The sequence below is a fragment of the Equus asinus genome, chromosome 3, assembly GCF_041296235.1.
Source record: "Equus asinus isolate D_3611 breed Donkey chromosome 3, EquAss-T2T_v2, whole genome shotgun sequence".
NCBI classification, from domain to species: Eukaryota; Metazoa; Chordata; class Mammalia; order Perissodactyla; family Equidae; genus Equus; species Equus asinus.
Genome location: NC_091792.1, coordinates 78,001,515 through 78,027,029, shown reverse-complemented (window position 1 = coordinate 78,027,029; position 25,515 = coordinate 78,001,515). Strand labels below are relative to the sequence as shown.

At 46.2% G+C, this 25,515-nt stretch overlaps 1 long non-coding RNA gene across 1 annotated transcript in view; it reads right to left on the bottom strand.

Moving 5' to 3' along the window:
* LOC139044820 (uncharacterized) overlaps positions 1-25,515 on the bottom strand; it is a 107,408-nt gene that overhangs the window by 21,996 nt on the left and 59,897 nt on the right. The window contains exon 2 of the long non-coding RNA XR_011502087.1: positions 33-188. This is a non-coding gene — a long non-coding RNA (uncharacterized lncRNA). The remainder of the gene's footprint in view (positions 1-32; positions 189-25,515) is intronic.

Genomic DNA, 25,515 nt, shown 5'->3' with positions numbered 1-25,515 from the left:
AAAATGGGAGGTCCAGGCCCAGGAGGACTTACCACCAGGAACCAGAGCCACCAGGAGGAGACGACAGAGCACAAAAGATTCTTTGCAGGCACCTTGCTTGTGTCTGTGAAGTGGCACCAGAATTGAAGGTCAGTAGCTAGGGATCCCACTTCTGTCACCACATAAAGTCAGCAAATAAGAGGCATAAACTGCAAAAGAACCAAAAAGTTTATTTGGGGTCTCAAGAATTGCAATTCAGGAGATGTAGATTCGAGTAGAAGCTCAAATGTGCTTCTAGGAAGACAAAGGAGGCAGGGGTATATAAAAGGAAAGGACACAGGCTTACAAAGGTCTACAGTGAACAGTTAATGACTGGTTCTGGCATGGGGTGAGCTGACTTGCCAGAACATAGTTGGTCCTAGGCAGACTGCCCCTTCTTGGAATGAGGAAACACTTGAAGATGTGACCTCTGCTGTCAGGTAAAGCTCAAAAGTTCAGTTAACATCTGGTGGTGGATGTGGTGTACAAGCATAAGCCCCACTTCCTTAATGGCCTCCCAGCTCCATTTTAGAAGCCTTGAAAATGGTACTCCATTTTGTCATTGTCATCCACCACAGTCACGCACCATGTAACAATATTAACGATGTTTCGGTCACTAATGGACCACATATATGACAGTGGTCCCATACGGGTAGCACCACATAGCCTGGGTGTGTAGTAGGCTCTACCACTTAGGTTTGTGTAAGTACACTGTGTGATGTTCACACAACAGTGAAAGTGCCTAATGATGCATTTCTCAAAACATGTCCCTTTCATTAAGTGAGGTATGCCCATACTGATTTTAGTCTTGTGAATGTTGAATAATGAATTATTCATTTCAATTATTTGAGTCAGCCCCACTGGCTGAAGACGGTAAAGGCTGACTGAAGCAAAAAACTAAAATTTGTTATTCAACATTCACAAAACCAAATGAGTAAAGAACTTTAAGTTCTATATCAGGGTTCATGCAAGGCAAAAACATTTAAAGGAAAGATGGATTTGAGGACATATATGATTCTGAGTGTAAATGTCTGGGTACTAGCAAAAATTCCAGGGAGCATTTCAGACTTTCGAGGCAGTGGAATTGGTGAAACCAAAGTCAAGCTCTCCAAACAGTCAAGGGGGCCCAGGTAATATCTGGAGTACAGGTGGAACAGGCAGAAAATTCCATTAATGTAATTGTATGATATGATGAACGGACAGAGTTGGAAAATAGGATGGCAGGGTAGGGCAGAGGGACCTGGAGGGCCCAGGATGGATGGAGAGATCAGCTGGGCTGGTGGGGGGAAGGGGCCATGGGCACACCCTCTTCATGTCCCCTCCCCCACCCTCTGAAACCCTTTGTGACTCTTCAGTGCTCTGTGATGCAGGCCTGGGATTATAGGCAAGTGTGGACACTCTCAGAGCTCAGTTGCCTCAGGCAGCCTTGCGATTCAGAAAATGGAGTTCAGTCAATGGAATGTTCTCTCATTTCTGAATAGCCATATTGAGTTGTTGTTGAGCATCTGCTCAACATTCTTAGATAGTGACCACAACCTCACCATCGTGTGTGGGTTGTGGTTGCTTCTTCTGTTCCTGTGCTTCCTGGTGGGGATTCCATCTTTACCAACCTTCTGGAAAACCAAAATCTACCAAAAGGTAAGGATCCCTGGGCAAGCCACCAACAGGGATTTTTTATTGTTGTTTCCATTTCTAGTCCCACATTTTTAAATGAGTTGGTCCAGAGAGACTCCTAAGATGGCAAGTCTGAATAGAGGATAGAACATCATCCTTCTAGGGGAATAGGCCAGGCAGGACTAGGGGTTCAGCTGGGACTGTTTCCCATTTAAAACTCACAGACCATCTGGGTGTGGTGGAGGATTCCTGGATAAAATCCCATCACTGATTTCACGGCCCTGCATTAGGTTATTTAGAGAGTTTGGGATCTGTGTAGGAGAACACTGTTCCCAACACTGGATCATGAGTCACGTTCCCATGTCGGGCGTCATTCGACCAAACTGTCCTTTGTATTGGGCAGATCAGGAGAGCAGGGCTGAGCCTCTGAGCAGACACTGGAGTGTGAGCTCTGTCCCAGGATACAGGGTCCTATCTGAGGAAGCACAGATGTGACTGTGGGCCTCAGAGTCTATGCCTTCCTTGAGCAGAGGACTTCTGACTGAGAATATCAAGTGTGGACTCTAGCCAAAAATCCTCCTTCGAGTTTTTCAAAGAAGGAAAAATTGAAAGTATCTTATCACCTTTAGAAATTCAGAAAGGGAAAGAACACAAAGTGCTAGTAATAAAAATGGAGAGTGACATTAATCTTGGATGAATATCTGAGTTTCCTAGAGAGAGGAGCAAGCCAACTAAGTCCTCGCTCCTCATTCTTTTCTTTTTGTTCTCAGCGTCAGGGCAGAGCCAAGAGGAGAAGAAGAGGTGGAACATCAAGTGGTAAGGTTCCACCTTTCCCACCTGAGCTCTCCAAGGGTGACCCTTCCTGTCCTCTCCATGAGGTCCCAGGTCCATGGTCTCTGAGGATGTCAGTCGCTAGATAGAGTCCCTCTCAGAAGATAGAGGCCTCAGAGGAAAGGCTCATGGGAAGGTAGTCAGAACCCGAGACATTTCTCAGATTCCTGCTCTGCCCAGCTCTGGGCATGAAGCAGTGATGGGCCTGGACAATGGGTGTTGCCCAGTGGGTGGCCGTGGGAGACGTCAAGAGTCAGAACTTCTGTCTCCTGACCTTGTAGAAACTACGTTGACTTCCTGGATGATCAGACTCCTCGAGGTAACCATTGACCTATGTTCCTCACATGGTGGTTTTGAACATCCCATGGGATAATGTATGTGACAGTACTTTATAAATGAAGCAACAAACACATGTGAACCTTATTAATATTATCATTGACCGTTTGACCACATCTACTGGTTCTTGGGGCTTTCAGAGTTAACAGCCCGTTAATATCCCAAGGGTCTCCCCTAAAGGGACTCCTGTGTAACACCTATGCTTCTGCCTTTATTACATGTAATTCACTCTTCTGGTTTCCCAGGTTGGAGAAATTACCAGAGGGAAACAGAGGAGAAAAGGAGGCTAATTTCTATTCTGAAAAGGTGACTAGTCTTTTCTTTCCTGATCCCTCTTTGACATGTTCTCTGCAATTCCAGGGATTCAGTACAGCCTGCAGTAGTCATGGGAGGGGTTTGCCATAGGAACGGGTATGTGAATGAAGGCCTTGGGGTGAGGGCTGCTGAGTGTATGGTGAAGTCATAGACGTGGGGCATTGTGAAGGGGCAGCAGGCTTCAGGTGGCCCCTCCCCTGACAGGCCAGCAGGTCCTCCTTTCCTTGTTCTGGTCCGGGCTACAGTTTTCTACTTCCTGTCTCCCGCAGGCCCCTAGGCCGGCCTCTCGATACCACCCGCTTTCGTCAACTATTATGCCCAGACCCCTCCTGTGAGGTGTGTAATAGCACAACTGCTGAGATCAATCGGCTCCTGGAGGACCTGGAAGATGATACCGCCTCTGTGTCCTCTCTGGCTTCCACAGCTTCTGGGACTGAGTCATCATTCACTCTGTCCTCTGCCTTCTCAGAAGTCCCTCCAGGAGACCTAACACCATCCCCTCCACCTGACCCTTCCCCACCGCCCCCCTCCGTCCTCTCACCTAACCCAATGACACCCTTAGCTGACTTTCTTTCACCCTCACCACCGGGTCACTCTATGCCACCAGAGCCTTTTCCTCCCTTGGAGTCCAAATTCCCAGCAGACCATTCCCCACCCCAACCCCTTGCCCTTCCCCCTCTGCCACCACATGACACCCAGGCAACGGGTCCTATTCTCCAACCAGAGGCCACTCTGTCTCTGAATACGATCTTCTCTCTTGACCGCACCCTTTCCCAAGATATTAACCCCTTACCAAATTTGTCCCAGATAATCAATCCCACTGATTCACTGGCTTGTCATCACACACCACCAAGGCCGTCTGTCTCACCACCGACAGACCACCCTTTAACTGTGACTCAATCTAAATCGGTTTCCATCTTATTGAAGTCTGTTCCAGAGAACTCATCTCCAGATAGCCCTGGTGGGTTGTCCACTTATGTCCCAACAGTCAGAGGCACTGACCATTCAAGCCTGTCAATTTCAGAATTATCCTGGTGGCAAGCTTCTGCCAAAGACTTGTTCTTAGCACCTTCCACCTTGGCACCATGTGATTTTAATCGAGAGTTTCTTGCCCTCCATTCTTCAGAGTCCTCTCTGGAGAGACACCCTACAGCTAACCTTATAGAGCCTGGTAACCTCTCATTTCTCAGCCCTCATGTCCTGGCACTCCTGGAGAGACAAGTCCGAAAGAGGAGGGATTTCCTGATGTGGAAGGAAAAGGAGAAGGAGAAGGGTTCTTTTCCAAAAAAGCTTAGGCCAGACTACCAACTAAATCCTTCGGGGAAAATGCTAGAGTCAAATGCTGATGAGTGTGACTCAGCATTCTCCCTTCCTTTTTGGAGCAGTGCAGGCAAACCAAAGGAGCTGCACATGCATGAGCAGCCCCCATATCCTAAAATCTGGGAGGACCATTTACAGGAAAAATGTATGCAGCTCTTCTGGGGTCTCCCATCTCTGCACAGCGAGTCCTTGCCCTCTGCTATCCATGACTCAAGTGGCTGCACCACAATCTTCCTTTTCAATACCATCTCAAATGCCTCCATGGGCCAAGAATCCCCAGTACCTCTCCAGCGCCCACCTCCATCCTTGCCTGAGATCCAGCCCCAACCCTTGCCTCAAACCCTGCCCCAATCCCAGCCCCTACCTCTCACTCAGGTCAAGTCCCAGGCCCACCTTAAATCCCCACTCCCAATCCTACCATCTGGTCCTCTACCCCAGATAAGGATCTGTGGAGTGTGTCACCATAGACCCCAGGATGAATCAGAGTCTCTCACCTCATCTGAAATTCAACAGCTGGAATGGAAAGTGTTGCAGAAGCAACAGGAAAGTTTGTGGGGTTCCCCCTCTGTAGTCCAAAGATCTCAGGAAGAATTTTGTTCTTCAGCTCCCAACTTTCCTTACCATCAGGCCTCCCAGGCCCATGCCTCCATCTCCATCCTTCCCGTAGAGTTTCCTCTCAGTGATGAGCTGAGGAAGAAACTGGAACATCACCTTCGAAAGAGGCTCATCCAACACCGGTGGGGCCTGCCCCGCAGGATCTGTGAGTGTCTGTCACTGATGATGCCTCCAAGAGATTTCTCAGAGATAGCTAAGGCAGAGAGCAATCGTGGACTCTCACGGATCTCGGTGAACAAAGATCTAAATGTTGGATTGAGCCAGTCCAAAAGCTTCCATGAGAGGGGTTCAGAACTGCTTCAGGTAGAGAAGGAGATGGGGAAGGATCAGGGGCATGGCCCAGAGAACGGCCCAAAAGCTCATCTGTTGAGTGACCCAGAGAGCTCTTCAGATAAGGATCCGGCATATGACTCTGAGAAAGACCTAAATAGTCACGTGGCAAGTCTGTCAGGGAAAAATTCAAGGGCCTTGGAGGAAAGTCTAGATCAGAAACAACTTGAAAATGTCCTGAAAGCACATTTGAGCAAGAAGTTTGAGGAAATCAGTGAGGCTCGGCTCCCTGGGACGGTGCGCAGTTCATGGCATGCCAGCAAGCAGACATTGCTGCTTTCTGACAAATCCCGCACCCAAATAACACAGAGGAGTTTGCCACCTTCAGTGGGTGGGGACTCCTCCCTGAATACCTTCCAGGAGCTTTGCTTCATTGATTCCAGTGCACAACAGATGATGGAAACCCATATTAAAAGCTTTCGTATGAGAATGGAGTGGGGCCTTCCCTGCAGGGTCCTTGAATCCATACAGGCGTTTAAATTGGAAGATGCTGCATCCCAGTCCTTGACCTATTTCTACTGTCCCCCCTCAAATAACCCAACTTTGGAAGTGGACTCCAAATCCGAGGGCTTCGAGCCCCATAGAGGAAGCTCTAAATCTGTTCTTCAAGAAAAAGCGGAAACAACAAATTCAGCCCTGGTCCTGGATCGTCTTTGCCCTGCTACTTCACCTATGGGCAGGCAAGGACAAGGGGTGCCGAGACAATCACCCTCTGGTATCAACCAAGAGATTGCAGAGGTTGTTCAGAGGAGTAAGGGTGCCAGGCAGACTCATCTGTCTGTCACGTGTGGCATCACAGGCAAAGCGAGTCAGAAATTTACTCAGCTAGGCAACAGATGCCCCCCAGAGCTGCCTGCAAGGCAAGCTGGTGCCAAACATGAGACAAAGGATGAGAGAGTGAGTCCCAGTGATAGAAGAGAAGGGCGACAGGACAAAAAGATGAAGTCGGAACCCTTTTCCGTGCACAGCACGGCCAGGGACATATTCAGGGCCAAGGAGCTCAATGCTCTGCAGTCAAAAACTGCTAATGTGTTGACAACCAGCAAGCCAGGAAGCTCCCAAAGGATACGTGAGAATCACAGTAAAATAGAAATTACTGGGACCATTGAAAGCCCTGCAGCAAAAAGACAAGCTCCCCAAGACCCGAAGTCATTGGATCTTAAGGAACATCTGTTTAGGGAATTAAAGTCGAAACTAGAGAAGAGGAATCAGAGCCAGGTCCAAGGCCAACACACTGACAGGTCCCCTGCCTCAGAGAGCTTGACTTACAAGGCCTCACTGACTCATGCCCACGGTGTCTCCAGTGGGGACATGGGAGCTTCCCAGGTGCTGCATGTCCATCTGGAGGACACTGGGATCAGCAGGCAGCAGCGGCAGGAGCCTTGGGTCCCTAAGAAAGACCGAAAGAGGTACGAGGATAAGAAATTCCCACCAGCTACAATGAGAGTGAGCCCTCCGGGCAGCAACAAAGAAGAGCTTGGTGGAGGGGATGCAGGGTTGGGGACATCCCAACCTACAAGAAAGAGTTTCCCTACTCAGATCACAGCATCAGAGGAGACGCTTGGGAGCAAGTCTTCCCAGACCTCATCACAGAAGGCACAGCCGCCTCCTGAAAGTCTGTTCAGAAAAAAGATGAACCACATTTTTCAATGGCTTCGTCCTGGGACAAAAGGCAAAAACCAAGAACATCCCCAGGAAAAGGGCAGCCCCATATCATCTGCACAGAGCAGAGGCCTGGTTAAAGGGAGAGCTGCCGTTACTGGGACCACCACGGCTCAGAAGACCAGGACGGTCCCTGGGAAGTTCCCAGTGGAGAAACTGGGGCAGCGGTGTGCAGCAGAGGTCACCCGCCCTCAAGAGCCCCTTCCTTCCCTGAGGAAGTTTGTGAAAACTGACCAGAAGGCAGAAGAGCAGGCCCAGGCAGAGCCCGTCCAGGGACATCCTTCCAACTACAGGGCTCCCTCCTGTAAAGTGCCAAGCACCAAGTCCCGCCACCAAGAAGTTGTCTTTGCTGGCCAGAATTATCCTACATGTTCTAGACGGATCAGGGACCAGAACAGACACCCTCAGAAAGTCATGGCGTTTAAAGATCAGCTATTGGATCAGAAGCGTCCCTTATCTGTGCCCCGCAGGGAGCATGTGCCCCATCCAAGCTCCACCTGCAGGCGTCAAGCCGGCCCAGGGGCCTCCAGCTGTTCTCACCACTGCTAAAGGCACTATGTTTAGGGATCCGTCTCTATGTCAACAGAAAACGCTTTTCCAGCGTTTCGAGAGCGGAAAATTTCCCACCGCAAAATAATTCCTTCTTGTGGAGAATATTAATTCTCCCCAATAAATGATTCTCTAATAATAGTGATGTCTTTTCTGTGTCCTGTGTTGGGGGCATGGGTTTCAGGTAACTCAGGGCTTGTGCTTAGGGAAAAGGAGGAGTGAGTTCAGCTCTTACTGATTGCTTCCTCTGGCTTCTAAAAGGTCACCAGTGCTCTGGAGCTCTTGTTGACAAAGAGATATCACGTGCCCCCAAAAGCCCATTTCCTCCCTGATGAAGTTTGAGGAGGTGGGCTCTGCCTCCTGCCTCTTCGCTTAGCCTTAACGAAAGTGTAGAGCAGCTCACACCTTCCGCTCACTGAATGTTTTACATCCTTCAGAGAGTAGGGAAGACAGGTGTTCTCTATCCGAAGAGGGTCAAGAATAGGTATGCAATTCATAAAACAACAATGAAGAAAAAACAGTGGCTTCATCATGATTTAGAGGTCAGTGACCAGAGGACCCCACAGGTGGGTGAACCCTGAATGGGATTTGGGGGGTGGGGGAGGGTATTGCTGCAGTGGATCCTGGGCTGGTGGGGGAGGGGCTAGGAACAGCACAGACGCGGCTTAAGAATCTGTCATGCGAGTCATATTAATGTGTTAGGGAAGAATACTTTAAACTTTACATTGAGGTTTCCCTACTGGAAAGGCACCTGGGGGAAGTGGTTCCCCTCTGTAGGTATTTCTTCAGACTGCCAAATGATATTTTGTTGCAGAGCAAAAGCATCACTCAGCTGCCAGTAGTAACAATGTTGACCAGGTAGCCACCTACCTCCCAGGATAAAATAAAGCGGAGAGTGAGGAAAAGATGACTTGGAGTAAGCGAGGAGGGAAGAAAAAATGAAGAGGGGAAAGGAGGACCTTGCTGGTAGAACAAAGCTTTATGCCTCATCATCCATATGGTGACCCTGTCCTGTTCCCCCTGCCCCCTCCTCAATCTGATCCAGGCATCACCACCTTGAGGCTGATCCAGGCACTGCACAGCACACTGATGCCTTATTCCAAAAAGGCACTGGGCTGTTCTTTGAATACTAAACAATATCTGCAGGGAGGTCATCAGGCATGGCATCCCCCTCTTTGGGGAAGGTGATCTTGCTGCCTTCCTTCCATCTATGCTTAATAGGAATATACAAGATCTTGCCCTTAGTGTGTACAGTTCACCTATCAGGATGGAAGTGCCGCCTCTGATATTCACGGCCTTGGTGGAGCCATGGCTGGTCTCCCCCAGAACACCTGCAGCTCATGAACCAGAGGTGAGTCCCAGACTGTGCACCAGGTTACAGATATATGGGGGTCTCACCATGGACTGCACACATACCCACCCTTACAATAGGGGTTTGGAGGAAAGGCAACTCCACTTAGACAGACTGGGACTCAAAAATTGGCTGAGTGTCAACTGGGGCAAAATTCAAACAGCATTATGATGGTGAGCGTTAAATACATTAAGTTGTAGACGTCTAAGTAAAATAAAGATGGCTACAAGGGTGGAAAAATAAAATACCAATTTTGTTTTCTAAAAACAACATGATTTTAAAAATGGAAGGGCGGAGAAAAAGGGAAAAATAGAATAAAATGATTGTTCTATAAGTAATAAGAGGGGGTCAAGATATAGGTGACAAACGAAATAAGACTCCGAGTAAGGGAAAGGAATTTGAGGACATTAGAAAAGATACAAGTATAATGGTAACTATTGTAACAAAACCGAACACGCACACGCGCACACACACACACACCACACAAATGGGGTGAGTATCCCAGAGGGCACTGGAGGTAGTTTTCCCAGAAAGGCTTGTGAATGCTAGGTGTTAAAACAAAAACCAAAAACAAAACCGGTGTCCACTACAGCCTCTCTCACTCCACACTTGTATCTTCTTGTCCAGAGTTATGCCATTGAACCCACAATGTCTGAAACTTGAGGTCAAAGAAAGAATGCAGATTCTGTGGAGGTCCTGGGAGGGGGATGGGGCCCAGGGCAGGAGACTTGAAGAGGTGAGGCGGCCATGGAGGGCTCTACCATCGATGTGGATAGACCAGCCAAAGACCAGCCTCTCAGTTTCTACATCATCTCATCTTAGGGTCCTTTACTTCCATTCCAGTGTAGTTACTGCCACACTGCAGAGCTTATCACCAGGAACACTTCAGCCATCCAGATTATTACAGTCGGACATTCCACCCCTTGGCCTCGTCTCTCATTCTTCTGATTCATATGCCCCTTGTTAACTTTTCAACTCCAGGCCCTTCATTTTTCCACTTACTCCTTGTCTGTCGGTCAAGCTCTTGTTTACATTTCCTCCCTCTCCGGGGTAGACTCGATGGTCTGTCAGCTAACCAACATTTAAAAAGCTCCGCTACTAATGGGCCCCATCCAATCCCTTTTAATCCTGCCTGTCTGGCAAAATCCCATCTCTCTGCCTTTCCCAGAAATGCCTTCCTATAACTAACTGATCACTATTGGATTAAATCTCACAATGGAGTCTACCGATGCCACAGTAAATTCAGCCCCAGCACTAGCTGGAAATCACTCACTCATTCCACAAAGAATTATCCCATGCTTACTAACATGAGAACAAGACAAATGGAGCTTAGGTCGCTGTTTCCTTATTCCATTCTCTCTCCAGGGACACTCAAATTTATTTCAAATCTCCTTCACTTTCCTCAAATTTAGGCTGTCTCCATTTGCTCAGTAGATGTGCTGGACCACTGATCACAGAGGAACTAGAAGTCAGGAGACAGGAACTTTCCGTCAATAAACCTTCACAAAAACCTTTTCCCGTTCCTCCTTTCCTTCTTTCCTGTTATATGAAAAGAGGTTTCCTTCCTAACCTCAATGATTACACTTCCTGAAATGTCCTTATTGAGAGAGCTAAACCCTCGTCTTGACGGACTGAGCCCCCTTGCCAGGTATCCTCTCGTCCCCTCCCTCTCTTTAGGAGACACCCAGCTTCTTTCATTATTTTAAGCTTTCTATTACAGAAATGTTTAAACATGCACAAGAGCAGTGGGACTTCCCAGGTACCCCTTACCCCACTTTCACAGTTATCATCTGGCACGTGTGATACGGCCCGTCTCCTACAGTACGGTTAAGGGGCAAAAGCCCATGGGAACATCCTGCCATCCGTCTCTCAGGTGTATGCTTTGTGCCCATGTCACAGCTCTCACGTTTCTTTGACATTTACTACCTGTGGAGCTCACTGACCCAAAACAGATGGACAGAGCCATGGGGAGGAAACGCACTGAGCTTCAGATGCTCTGGCCATCAGTTCTGCTCAGCCCTGTAGTCAAGCCTGAGAAGTCACTGAGTTAACTCCTCCCTCCACCCCACGCAGAAAGGAATCTTCCTAAGCAAATGCAGTGCATGGTGTTGCAGTCCCTCAGTCACACAGTGACTGCAGCACGTAGAGAGCACAGAAGGAGAAAACTGTACATGTGATAAGGACTTCACATCACCATGCAAGTGTTTTCAAAGATTTAGAAGAAAGTTTCTTTCCTGTAATACATTTAAAACGAGCTACTGTATGATGAGTTAAACACAGGAGATCAAACACTTTTTTATCTCCTCTCCTTCCCCAAAAGTAAAATATTACATGAAAAGATGCTCCACATCATTAGTCACCAGGGAAATGCAAATCAAAACCACTGTGAGATAGCACTTCACACACAGGATGGCTAGAATCAAAAAGTTAGATAATAGCAACTGTTTGAAGGCCGAGAAACTGAAACCCTTCTATGCTGCTGGTGGGTATGAAAAATGGTGCAGCTGTTTTGGAAAACCATCTGGCAGTTCCTCAAAAGTTAAACACAGAATTACCATATTACCTAGAAATTCCACTTCTAGCTATACACTCAAGAGAAATGAAAACATATGTCCACACAAGAACTTGTACACAAATGTCCATAGCAGTATTATTCATAATGGTCAAAAGACGGAAACAACCTAAACGTCCATCAACTGACGAATGGGTAAATAAATTACGGTATATCCACACAATGTAATATTTTTTGGCAATAAAAAGTACTGATACATGCTACAATATGCACAAACCCTGACAACATTATGCAGAAGTGAAAGAGGCCAGTCACAAATAACCTCATATGATTCCATTCATATGAAATGTCCACAACAGGGAAATCTAGAGAGAGAGGAAGTAGACTAGTGGTTGCTTAGGGCTGGGGGGATGAGAGGACAGGGGAATGACAGCTAAAGGTTATGAAGTTTCTTTTTGAAGTCATGAAAATGCTTTAAAATTGACTGTGGTGATGGTTACCCATCTGTGAATACACTAAAAATCATGGAATTGTACACTTTAAATGGGTAAGTTGTATGGTATGTGAACTATATTTCAATAAAGCTGCTAAAACAAGTAAAGGATTTAAAAAGAATAAGGCCCTTGAGGATGACAAGAAGGGGAGAAGATATGACAAAAGATGTCAACACAATTTTTGAAGACGGAAATCCGGTGCAGGAGTGGTAACTGACTAGCAGAGCAGAGGCAGTGCCGGCAAATCAACTCACACCACAAAACCCCAGAAGACGGACGACCCAGTGGCACCAGATAAGGAAGAAATTAAGGGTTTCATGCTGTACACGTGTTGAATATTTTGTTCTTTCCTTTGGTTCTTGTTTTATATTATGTATAATTTTTTTAAAAAAATTTGGGGGGGGATGCTCTTTTCCAGTATTTTGTGAAACCCTGTTGAAATGTTAGCACACTTTAAATGTGCAAAGAGGATCCAGGGTTTCTTGCCTGGGACAGAACCTGCGACAACTGTTTTAAAGTCACCACTGCACACTTCTGGGGTCTGGGTAGGCTAGCGATGGCAGGTGCGGGAATCAAAGCCAGAAATTTCAAAGGTTAGGCAAAATTTGGAACAACAGCCAATGGTCCATTTATAAAATGTATTTATTTAAAGATAAACTTGTGGAAAAGTTGCATGGATGGTAAACAACCATATACCCTTTATCCAGGTGTACCCATTAGTATTTTGACCCATTTTCGATATCTCTCCACTTTCTCTCTGTTTCCGCTCCCTCCCTCCCCTTTCTCTCTATATCAGCACACACACACACACGCACACATGGATGTCCATGAATGAGCCATGTCCGCGCCCGGGATCCAAGCCGGTGAAACGCTGGGCCACCAAAGCGGAGTGTGCAAACTTAACCACTCGACCATGGGGCTGGCCCCACCTGAAACTATTGTTGGTGGAGCTGATCTTGCTCAGACTTTAAAGGATGATTTGACAATCATGAGTCCTGGGGACCTTAGGGGCAGTCAGGACCAGACTTGCTATAAAAAAAAACAATGCCAGAGAAGCAAAGATACATAGAGGGATTTGTCTGAACAGAGACCTCCTGCAGTCGAGGGAGGGTACATGAGAGGGGTGGGCTTGAAGTGTACCTTCCTTTTGGGTAGAGACGATGGTGAAGCTGTGGATGAGGGAGAAGACAGGGAAAGAAAGGAGCTGTCATTACTGGTAAACCCTCTCACATGGGAGGGAAAGGATTGGGTGTCTGCGGCCAAGATAGATTCATCAGACTCAGCGAGGGAATGCGGGCAGGCAAAGGGAGGACATGACACAGGGCTTCATTCCAGCAGTTTAGCACTGAACAATGAAGCTGTAAAAGTTATAACTATTAAATGACTAGCTAGCGTGGGGGGAGATGAAATAAACATATATACACCATCAACAAAAATGACATTATTGTTTAAAAAGGTACAGAGATGTCAATGGGAATTTTGGGGAAAAGATAGAAAGTAGATGGGGAAAAAAATCATAAAACCTTTCATGGAAGAAGTAACCATAGGTGTGATTCAAAAAAATCTAAAGGTACTGTCAAATATGATTACAACTGTGCTCACTAGAAGTTATGCTAAAGAGAAGCCTAGTCCCTAAATCAAGATGAGTTTGACCCTGCAGGTCATGGTCCAGCACAATTGCTCTGTAAAATAATGGAAAAGTTTAAAATTTTGCTGGGAGGACGGGATTTGGCAGAGAAAAAGAGGGAGCAGCAGGGTGAGACACCGTATGGGTGGAGGGGGCCAGATTTGAGACCCTTTAGAGGCTGACTAGCCTAAGAGGGATTCGGGGAAAAGAAGAACTACCAAACATTTTCAAGTTGTTTGCCCTGGGTCCACGGATGTGCCACGCCCTTGTGGTCCTCTTTCTCATGCTTTCTGTTGGTTGATACAGACTACTCTGTTCTCTCATGCTTTTGGGTGATAGTGGATTCTTTTGAGGAGATAACGGGAGGTGGGGCTGCTGCTGAGTGTATTTGTGGTTTCATACAGGTAAAAACACATCATGTATGAGGGGAAGTTTTAGTTGAAGGCCGAGTAGATCTTGGGGATGTAAATCCCTGGGCACAGGACCGACTTTCAAAGATGACGTGGGGGTCCAAAAGGAGATCACCAAGCAATAAAAGGCTCTTAGGTAACAGCTGGGTAACAGAATAAATAGAAAATTTCACCAAGGTGAAATATATGCTATGGTGAACATGTGGAGTTGGAAGATAAGTTGGAAGGATCTAAAGGGCCTCAGAGGGGTGGACTGATTTGCTGGCCTGGATGGTGGGGGAAGGGTTGTGGGTTCATCACTTCTGTGTTTTCCCCTCCCCGACCTTCAAGAACCTTTGGTGTCTATGCTAAAGCTCTGTGATGTGGGCCTGGAACTCTAGTCTAGAATGTGCACTCTTAAGGCCCAGCTGCCTGAGGTGGCAGTGCACTTCTGGTGATGCAGATCACCCTCTTTGTCTGAGGAATGTTAATGCACCATGGCTGAGCTCCAGCTTGAGTTCCTAGGTATTCCCATCCCTGCCTTCCTGTGTGGGGTGGGGCTCCTTCTTCTGTCACTCTGCTACCTAAAGAGGAGTCCATGTTTCCCAATATTTCGGAAAGAGAGAGACATCAATCAGGTAAGTAAATCAGGTCCCTCAGAAATATCAAATCTTTCTTTTCAAATAGATGCATTCAATGCTATCAATTTCCCCCTAAGTACTGCTTTTGCTATACCTTATAAATTTTAATAAGTTCTATTTTAATTTTCATTTAGTTTAAAATACTTTGAGACTTCTTCCTTGACCAATGTGTTTAGTAGCGTGTTGTTTAATCTCCAAACATTTTAGGATTTCCAGCTATCCTTCTGTAATTGATTCCTAGTTTAATTCCATTATGGTCTGAAAACATACTTTGTACAATCTCTATTTATTTTTGTTAAAGTGTGTTTTGTGGCCAAGAACGTGGTCTATCTTGGTGAATGTTCCATGAGCGTTTGAGAAGAATGAGTATTATCGGATGAAGTACTCTACAAAATGTCAATTAGACCACGTTGACTGATGGTGCTGTTCAGGTCAACTGCATCTATACTGATTTTCTGCCTGCTGAATCTGTCCATTTCTGAGAGAGAGGGTGAAATCTCCAAACATAACAATGGATTCAGCTATTTCTCTTTGCAGTTCTACCAGTTTTTGCCTCATATTTTGACACTATGTTGTTCGATGTATACATGTTGAGGACTGTGTGTCTTGTTGGAGCATGGACCCTTTATGGTTATGTAATACCCCTCTTTATCCCTGATAGTTTTCCTTGTTCTGAAGTCTGCTTTGTCTGAAATTAATATAGTTACTCCTGTTTTCTTTTGGTTAGTGTTAGCAGGGTACATTTTACTCTGTCTTTATTTGTAATCTATCTGTATCTTTATTTTTAAAGTGGGCATTTTGCATACAACATTTAATTGGGTCTTGTTTTTTTATCCACTGACAGTCTCTGTTTTTTAATTGGTGAATTTACACGATTTATGTTTAGTGATTCTTTTAAAATATGGTAGGACTCATATCTACAATGTCTATAACTGTTTACTATTCATTATATCTATTCTTTTTTCTTCTCTTTTTCTGCGTTTTCTGGTTTTAGACAAGCATTTTCTATGATTCCATTTTCTCTCATCTCTTACTATATCAATTGTTCTTTAAAAAAATTTCAGTGGTTGCTGTAGAGTTTGTAATATGCGTTTATAAGTAATGCAAGTCCTCTGTAACATTGTTTTCATTCCTTTCACTTATCCATATACTATAATCACCCAATACATCGTCACTATTATTATTAGCTCAATTGAGAATAAGAAAAATAAAAGTTTCATTTTACCTTAATTTATTCCTTCTCTTCCTCTTTTTAATGAAGATCCAAGTTATCATTTTCCTTCTCCCTGAGGAACTTTTAAAAAATATTTATTGCAGAGCAGGTCTGCTGCTGATGAATTCCCTCAGTTTTTGTTTGTCTGAGAAAGGTTTTCTTTCTCCTTCACTTTTGAATGATAATCTCACTAGATATAAAATTCTAGGTGGGTGGTGTTTTTTCTTCTTTCAACACTTTAAATATTTCACTCCACTCTCTTCTTGCTTGCGTGGTTTATGATGAGAATCCCACAATTCTCATCCTTGTTCCTCTAGATGTAGGGTGTTTATTTTCCTCTGGATTCTTTCAAGATTTATCTTTTGGTTTCCTACAGTTTGAAGACGATATGTCCAAGTATAGACTTTTTTAGTATTTATCTTGTTGGGGTCTTTTCTGAGCTTCTACAATCTATGGTTAACCTGTCATTAATTTTGGAACATCCTTGGCCATTATTACTTCAAATATTTTTCTACTCTGTTCTTTCTCTTTTCTCCTTCCGGTATGCCAATTACACATGCGACATATTTTGAAACTGTCTCACAGTTCTTGGATAGTCTGGGCTTTAAATTTTTTTTTCTTTTTCTCTGTGCATTTCAGTTTGCAAAGTTTCTATTGACATATATTCAAACTCACATATTCCTTCCTTGGCCGTATGCAATCTACAGATGAGCCAATCACAGGCCTTCTCCATTTCTTGTAGTGTTTTTGGTTTCTAACATTCCTTTTTGATTCTTTCTTAGAATTTCCCTCTGTCTGTTGACATTCCTCATCTGTTCTTGTGTGCCATCTATTTTTTCCATCAGAGCCCTTAACATACTAATCATGGTTATTTTGGATTCTATGTGTGATACTTCCAAAACCTGTGTCAATGTGAATGTGGATCTGATGCTTGCTTTGTCTGTTTAGACTGTTTTTTCTTGCCTTTTAGCATGCCTTGTAATTTTTGGTTGAAAGCCAGACATGCTGTATTAGGAAATAGGAACTGAAATAAATAAACCTTTAGTGTGAAGTTTTATGCTCATCTGGCTAGGTGTTGGGCTGTGTTTAATATTTACCATAGCTGTGCATGTCAGAGGCTTCAATTTCCTCTAGTGTCCTTGTTTTTGTGTTTCTTGTGTCTTTAGGTTCCCCTAAATCTCCTCCTTAAACAGAGCCAATGCCTTGCAACTCTTTCAGCTATGATCCCATCACTATACTGCAGCCCTGGGGACGCGGTGGGGAGGTGTTAAGGGAGGGGATATAATTAAATCTTTTAGTGGGCCTGTGTCCCTGGGTTGTGACCTTCACAAGTGTTTCTAAGCTTTTTTTTTTCTTTTCTTTGAACTCTTTAGATGAGACAGGAAGGCTACAGGGGGCTGCAGTTGGGTAATTGCCCTTCACCCACATGGGATAAGGCTTGGTACTCTTTTCCCCTGCTGAGGAGGCTTCTATTACGGAGCACACTCAGGGGATATTTCAAAATCCTTTCAAAATGGTAACCTTTCTCCCCCACCCTCCCGTGCCAGAAACATCAGAGTTTCTTCATGGTTCTTCACTGTGAGAACTTAGTAGGGTTCCTGGAAGTAAAACTCACGAGTAGGTGGGGCCTCCCCTTAAAAGGTCCTCCAGAAGTTTCTCACTTTCATGCTAGCCCACATGCATCCTCAGCAGTTTGTCAGTGTCTTTTACGTGTTTCTACCAGTTTATGGCTCTAGTGGCTTTTGCTCCAGGTAAGCTGATCTTAACTGTGATTCTCAGCATTCACCCTCTCTGAAGATTTTGGGTAGTAGTTTGCCCTGCAACCTCAATTCTCTGGTGACTTCAAGAAAAGCCATTGATTTTCAGTTTGCTCAGCTTTTGCTTCTCCTAAGGACTGTAGTAAAGACTCCCAAGATCTTTAAGTGTTGGAGCTGGAACCAAAAGTCACTCCTCAAAGGATAATTCTTTATTTTCCTGTTCCCTTTCTCACATTTTTAAATGAGTTTGGCTGGGCCAGAGAGACACCTAAAATGGGAAGTCTGAGGAGAGGACAGACCATTGCTCTCTTAGGGGAAGAGAACAGGCAGAACTAGGGCTTCAGGGAGGACTAAGGATTCCATTTAAAGCTCACAGACTATCTGGGTGTGCTGGTAGGTTCCCAAATAAAATCCCAAACAGTGATTCTGTAGTCCTTGATTCAGTTATTTAGCGTTTCAGATCTGTGTAGGAGAACACCGTTCCCAGCACTTGATCATGAGTCATCTTGCCATGTCAGGTGCCACTTGCCAAGCTTTCCTTCATGTTGGGCAGAGCAGGAGAACAGAGCTGAGTCTCTGAGCAGATGCTGGAGCAAGAGCTCTGTCCCAGGATACAGGGGCCTATCTGAGGAAGCACAGATGTGACTGTAGGCCTCAGAGTCTATGCCCTCCTTGAGCAGAGGACTTCTGACTGAAAATATCAAGTGTGGACCTCATAGCCAAAAATCCTCCTTCAAGGTTTTCAAAGCAGGAAAAACTGAAAGTATTTTATCACCTTTAAAAATTAATAAAAGGAAGGAACGCAAAATTATAGGAATTAAAATAGAGAGTCATATTATTCTTGGATAACAAATATCTGACTTTCCTAAACAGAGAAGTGAGACCAATAAGTCCCAGCCCTTCATTCTTTTCTTTTTGTTCTCAGTGTCAGGGCAGAGCCAAGAGGAGAAGAAAGCTGGAACACCAAGTGGTAAGGTTCTACCTATCCCACCTGAGCTCTCCAAGGGTGACCCTTCCTGTCCTTTCCATAAGGTCCCAGGTCCATGGTCTCTGAGGATGTCAGTCACTAGATACAGTCCCTCTCAGAAAACAGAGCCCTCAGAGGAGAGGATCATGGGAAAGCAGTCAGAACCTGAAACACTTCTCAGATTCCTGCTCTGCCCACATCTGGGCATGAAGCAGTGATGGACCTGGGCAATGGGCGTTTCCCAATAAGTGGCCATATGAGATGTCAAGAGTCAGAACTTCTGTCTCCTGACCTTGTGAAAGTACTTTGACTTCCTGGATGATCAGATTCTTCCTTGAAGTAACCAGTGACCTATGTTCCTCACATGGTGTTTTTGAGCCTCACATAGGATGACATACATATATGAATGAAAGCCCTTTGTGAATGATAAAGCAACATACATACGTGAGCTTTATTATTATCATTAACCGTGTGATCTTGAATCCCAATTCTTGGAGCTCTCCAAGTCCAATCTACCAAGGGTACCATACAGGACATTCTACTCTGCCTCCTAAAATATCTCTTTGCTTCTGTCTTCATCACTTTCCTGGTTTCCCAGGTTGGAGAGCTTGCCAGAGTGAAGCAGAGGAGGCAAGGAAGGTGCTTTCTCTGCTGCAAAGGTGACTAAACACAATCCTTCTTTCCTGTATCCCGCTTCTTAGCAGGGTCTAAGAATTTCTAGGGCCTCAGTGAAACGTGAGATTGATAAGGGAGGGAAAATCCTCAGATTTTGAAATCCAGATTGTGAAAGTCTTAGGGAGAAGGAAACAACGTAGATTGTGGGCTCAAGGAAGTGGGGGGATGTGAAAGGACACTATGCAATGGGTGCCCCTACCTTTGTCAGACCAGGGCCCCATACATTTGTTCTGGTCCTGGCTGCAGCTATGTATATCCTGTCTCCTTCAGTCCCTGGGGCCAATATCACGATACCACCTGCTTTCGTCAACTGCTATGTCCAGACCCCTCCTGTGAGGTGTGTAATAACACAACCATGGAGGTCAATCGGCTGCTGTTCCTGGAGGACCTGGAAGATGATGCTGCCTCTGTGTCCTCTCTGGCTTCCACAGCTTCTGGGACTGAGTCATCATTCACTCTGTCCTCCGCCTTCTCAGAAGTCCCTCCAGGAGACCTAACACCATCCCCTCCACCTGACCCTTCCCCACCGCCCCCCTCCGTTCTCTCACTTAACCCAACGACACCCTTAGCTGACTTTCTTTCACCCTCACCACCGGGTCACTCTATGACACCAGAGCCTTTTCCTCCCTTGGAGTCCAAATTCCCAGCAGACCATTCCCCACCCCAACCCCTTGCCCTTCCCCCTCTGCCACCACATGACACCCAGGCAACAGGTCCTATTCTCCAACCAGAGGCCACTCTGTCTCTGAATACGATCTTCTCTCTTGACCGCACCCTTTCCCAAGATATTAACCCCTTACCAAATTTGTCCCAGATAATGAATCCCACTGATTCACTGGCTTGTCATCACGCACCACCAAGCCTGTCTGTCTCACCACCGACAGACCACCCTTTAACTGTGACTCAATCTAAATCGGTTTCCATCTTATTGAAGTCTGTTCCAGAGAACTCATCTCCAGATAGCCCTGGTGGGTTGTCCACTTATGTCCCAACAGTCAGAGGCATTGACCATTCAAGTCTGTCAATTTCAGAATTCTCTTGTTGTCAGGCTCCTGCCAAGAACATGTTCCTCCCCACATTATCACACTCTGATTTTCAACGAGAGCAAGTTTCCCTCCATCTACCAGAGACCTGTCTCTGGGGAGACTCTGCTACCAATCACATGGAGGCCAGCAGCCATTCTTTCCTTGGCCTTAACGGCCAGGCATTCTTGGCAAGACAAATAAAAAAGAGAATGGATTTCCAGATATTACAGAAGAAAGAAAAGGAGGAAGGACTATTTTCCAAACAAATGTGCTCAGAAAACCAACGGATGTCTTCAGGGAATTCATTGCAGCCACTTGACGTACAAGACACCACAGCCCCCTAAACTGGCTGGGACATCACAGGCAAACCAGAGCAGCTGAGCATTTGTCAACAGCTACTGTATGTCAAGACTTTGGGAGAAAACTTGCAGCAGAAATATAACCAGCTCTTTTGGGGTCTTCCCTCTCTGCACAGTGAGTCCCTGGTGGCCACTCTCCTGGTTTCTAGTAGTAGTGCCCCACTAGGGTCTCATTTTGTCTTATTCAATGGAATCTGTAATGCTTCTGCAGTCAAGATGTGGGAACAAGAATCTCCACCACGTCCCCATTCTCACCCTCCTCCCCTCCCCGATGTACATCCGCAACCCTTCTCTCAGACCAACCCCCAATCCCAGCCCCCACCTTTCACTCAGGTCCAGCCCCATGCCCACCTTCAATCCCCACTCTCAATCCTACCATCTTCTTCTCCATCCCAGATTAGGGACCATGGAGTGTCTTTCCATAGGTCCCAGATTGAGTCAGACTCTCATATCTCAACTGAAAATCAACACCTGAAATGGCACATGTTGCAGAAGCAACAAGAAAGTCTGTGGGGTTTAGTCCCTGCATTCCAAAAATCTCAAGAAGCCACTTGTCCTCAAGCTCTCACCCCTCCTTTGGTCAGCCAGGCCTCCCATGCCTATGTACCAGTCTCTGTCCTTCCTGGCCATTTTCATATCACCAGTGAACCCCAGGATAAAATGGAGCTCCACATTCCAAGGAGGCTATTCTCACACTGCTGCCTCCATGCCAGTAGGAATCTAGAGTCTCTGTGTAAATGCACAGAAACATCTCAGCAAAAAGGCAGACATGCTCACTCACAGCTCCGTCAGCTTCAGGGCCAGAGTAGCAAGGATCGAGCAGAGACTGAATTGAGTTTCCCAGGAAGCTTCCATGAGACGATCTCAACAAAGTTTCAACTAAGGCAGGACATGAAGAGGAATCTTGGATATATCCTAGAGAAGAGCCCAGAAGATAGTCCTCCAAGGGTCTCAGATGCTACCTACTAAAGAGTCTGAGGGCTGCCTCAGAGACAAAAAGTAGCTGTGTGTGTCACTCAAGGAATTACTCAGGGAATGAACTCTTAAATGTCTCAAGGAAGGACACAGACCAGAATGAAATGAAAACCATTCTTAGATTACATCTAAGCCAGAAGTTTTGGCAGATCACTGCGGGGAGGAGCCCCCTTGGGGTGTGTCATTCATGGCTGGCTGAGGACAACCCATCCCCTCCTTCTGGGAGTTCCCAGAACAATATGGAAAACAGAAATTTGAAAAACATAACAGTAGGTGGGGTCCACCCCCAGATGACCACTCCAGAGCTTTCTTTTCTGGATCCCAACACCCGACAGGTGCTAGAAGCCCATATTATAAGGTTTCGTGTGAGTCAGAGGTGGGGCCTACCCCTCAAAGTTCTTGAATCCATAAAATCCTATAAGATGAGAAGCCAAAACATGGCCTCTTCCCCAATTTGACTTTCTCTCCTCAGCCACCTATATTTCTGGGGTGGATTCCAAAGCTGAGGTTTCCAAGCCCCCTGAGGGAAGCTCTAAAAGTTTTCAGGGAAATAAGGTGAAAACAACGAATTCAGTCCCCATCCTGGATCTTCCACTCCCTGCTACCTCATCTGTGGGCAACGAAGGACAGGGGTCCCTAAAACCATCCCACTCTGATATTGACCGGGAGCTTGCCAAGGACATCCAGGCAATCGAGCATGGCAGACAGACTTCAGAGATCCTCACACACAGCTTTATAGACAAAGTGAGTCAGAGTAAGACTGCCCTAGACAATAACAGATGCAGCTGAGAGGTGCCCACAAGGCAAGCTGGGGCTGGACATGTGCCAAGGGATGAGAATGTGAGTTCCAGTGATACAGAGGACATGATTCAGGGCCAAAAGATAGTGGAGAAGAATTGAAAACATTTTTCCACGTCCACCATGAACTTCAGGGAGATATTCAAGGCTGAGGAGCTGTGCGTTCTTACATCACAATCTTGTGACATCTTGACAACCAACAAGTTGGGAAGCTCCCAAATGGTAAATATCAATGTGAGCAAAGTAGAAACTACCCTGACCAGTGAATGTCCCTCACCAAAAATACCAATTCCCCAAGATTCCAAACCATCAGACATTAAAAAACAGCTCCCTACCGAGTTGAAGTTTCAATTGAAGAGCAAGGAACATAGCCAGCCTAAAGGCTCTCCTGCTGACATATCCCTTACTTCAGATAGCTTGCCTTCGACTCCTCACTGACTCAGTCCCAGAGCGTCTCCAGTGGGGACATGGGAGCTTCCCAGGTGCTGCAAGTCCACTTGGAGGACAATGGAGATTAGCAGGAACCCTGGGCCTCTAAGCATGTCTCATGGAAATGCCAGGATAGGAATTTCCCACCAGCTGCAAAGACGGTGAGACCTCTGGACTCCAGAGCAGGAGAATGTGGAAGCGAGGATTCAGGAGTTGGGACGTCTAAAGCCAGAAAGAAGAGCCACTCTATTGAGGACAGAGAATTAGAGGGCACTTCCCCGTGTCTGTCACAGAATGAACAGTTTCCTCCTGAAAGTTACTTCAGAAAAATAATGAGGCAGTTTTTTCAGTGGATTAATTCCAAGAAAAAAATCACAGGGCAGGAAAGTCCCCAGCAAAAAGCCAAGTTCACGTCAACCTTTGCACCACTCTGAGACCCAGCTCAAAGTGAAGCTCTCGTGAGCTGTGGGCCTCCTGAAGCTCATGAGCTCATGGCAGCCATCGGGAAGATCCTAGAGGAGAAACTGGCATGTAGATGCAAACCTGAGGCTGCAGAGTTAAGTCAGCAGAAGGGGGAACTGCAGGCCCAGGTAGAGCCTGATGAGGGGCATCCCTCCAACTACGGGGCTCTCTCTGACCCACAGCCAGGGGAATGGGCAAGGACCACATCCTGCAGCCAAGATGCTGTCCCTCCTGACAAGAGTTTTCGTACAAGGGTTAGACAGAAAAGAGACAGGATCAGACAGCCCTGGAAAGTTGTGGCCTTCAAGGACCAGCATTTATGCCAGAGTCAACCCCCTTCCTCACCTTACAGGGAGTCTGTGCCCTATCCAAGACCCACCTGCATGCATGATGTATGCCACGTCCCTCCGGCCACCCTCACCTCTAATGAAAGCACTGTGTTCAGAGATCTGACTCTTCTATTCAAACAGGAAATGCTTCTCCAACACTTCCAGGGAGGAAAAATGTCCCCAAAGAAATCATTCAGTCCTTGTTGAGAAAGCATTGCAGTTTTCACGAGAACACATCCTCTGACGAGAACCATGGTTAGCACAACCAAGGATACTGATCGTCCTCAATAAATGTTTCTGTTAGGAGAGAGTAGTGTTCTCTGTGTGGTGCTTTGGGGGAGTGGGTTTGGGGTTCCCAGCGCTTATGCTCAGGGAAAGGAAGGAGGGAAGTCAGCTCTGACTGATTTCCTCTTTCGGTTTCTGCAAGATGACCAGTCCCTTGTAGGGGGCCTGACAGTGGCTTTCTCAGTTTTATCTTGGGTCCTGTATTTGACCTTATTCAGATGCCCTGTACTTAAAACACTTTACTTTTTCATAAAAAGTACAAAAAGTTTACTCTAAAAACTTCCGGGCCTTTTCAAAATGAGAAAAACCCTTCAAGTCCAGAACTCGGCTCAACTTGTCTTTCCATCTGCTCCCTCACTATCCTGAACTATACAGAGCTGCAGGGTGGGATGCGTTCCTCTGGAAGGATACAGCCAGAATTTCCCCTTGTTGCCTCAGAAAGTTTTGGAATTGGAAGTGTGGGGGTGTTTAGGCCCTGAGGTGAGTGGCAGGGGGAAATGTTGCTCTTGGATCTCTTGGTGAGGAATGAATGTCACCTGCTCCTAAGAGCCTTTCTCTCCCTCAGGAAGTCTGGGTGGTGGGCCACGTCCCCACACCTCAGCTGACCCTAACGAAAATGGGGAGCAGTTCACCCTTCCCCTTTCTCTACCCTTCCTGGAGCAGAAGGGAGGAGAGAACTTGCAGCTCTGAAAAGGACCAGAGATATGAATATTTTCCTGAAAACGGTAACTTACCTTCATTTAGAAAAAGTTGCTGATTCCTGAGTATCTCACAGGTGAGCAGTCAGTGCAGGTGTGTGTATGGATGGGTTTTGCGATTGTGGACACTGGAGTGGCCAGGGCAGGGTCCAGGAACTGGGTGGGTCCCGCCGAAGAATCTGTTATATGTGGGGTGTTAATCTGTCTGGAAGGCACATTCTGAGCTCAACAATGAGGTCTCCCTGCATGTGAGGACACCTCAAGGAATGGCAAGAGCCGCTCCCGAGGGAAACTTCCTCAGGATGCCCAGCTTGGTAGAATTATTGCAAGACCAAGAGATCACCTGGCTATCATTTTTAGGAATGGTCGTCGGGCAGCCACCCAGAATTTGGGGCAAAAGGAGAAAACAAGTAGGGAAAAAGGAACGGTGGAGTGAGTGGAAAAGGAAGGAAAGAATGAGGAGGGGAAGAATGACCTTATCATCACTCCTCATGATCCCTGAGGGTCACTTCGAGCTCACAATGTCCCTTCCAGACAGATTAACACCCCACATCCTGGCCATCCATTCCACCCAGCACTACCTTACCTAGGCCTCACCTCCTGGAGACTAATCAGGGCTGGGGGGAGCACAATGATACCACTGCAGCTAAGAGAATTGGGGATAGTCTTCGAGATTGAAGACAGTATCTCCAGGAATGTTGTCAAGGAGGTGGTCCTCTCATTTGGTGCCTGCCTTCCCAGCCATGCTACATCTTACACCAAGGTTACAGTAATTTAGGGGTGTGTTAGTTACTATATAAGAAATACCCCAAAAGTTAGTGGCTTAAAAAACCAAGTATTTATTAATTCATAGTTTCTGTTGGTGAGGAATGTAGGCAAGGCCTACCTGGGTTCTCTGCTCCAAGGTCTCTCACAAGGCTGCAATTAAGGTGTCAGCTG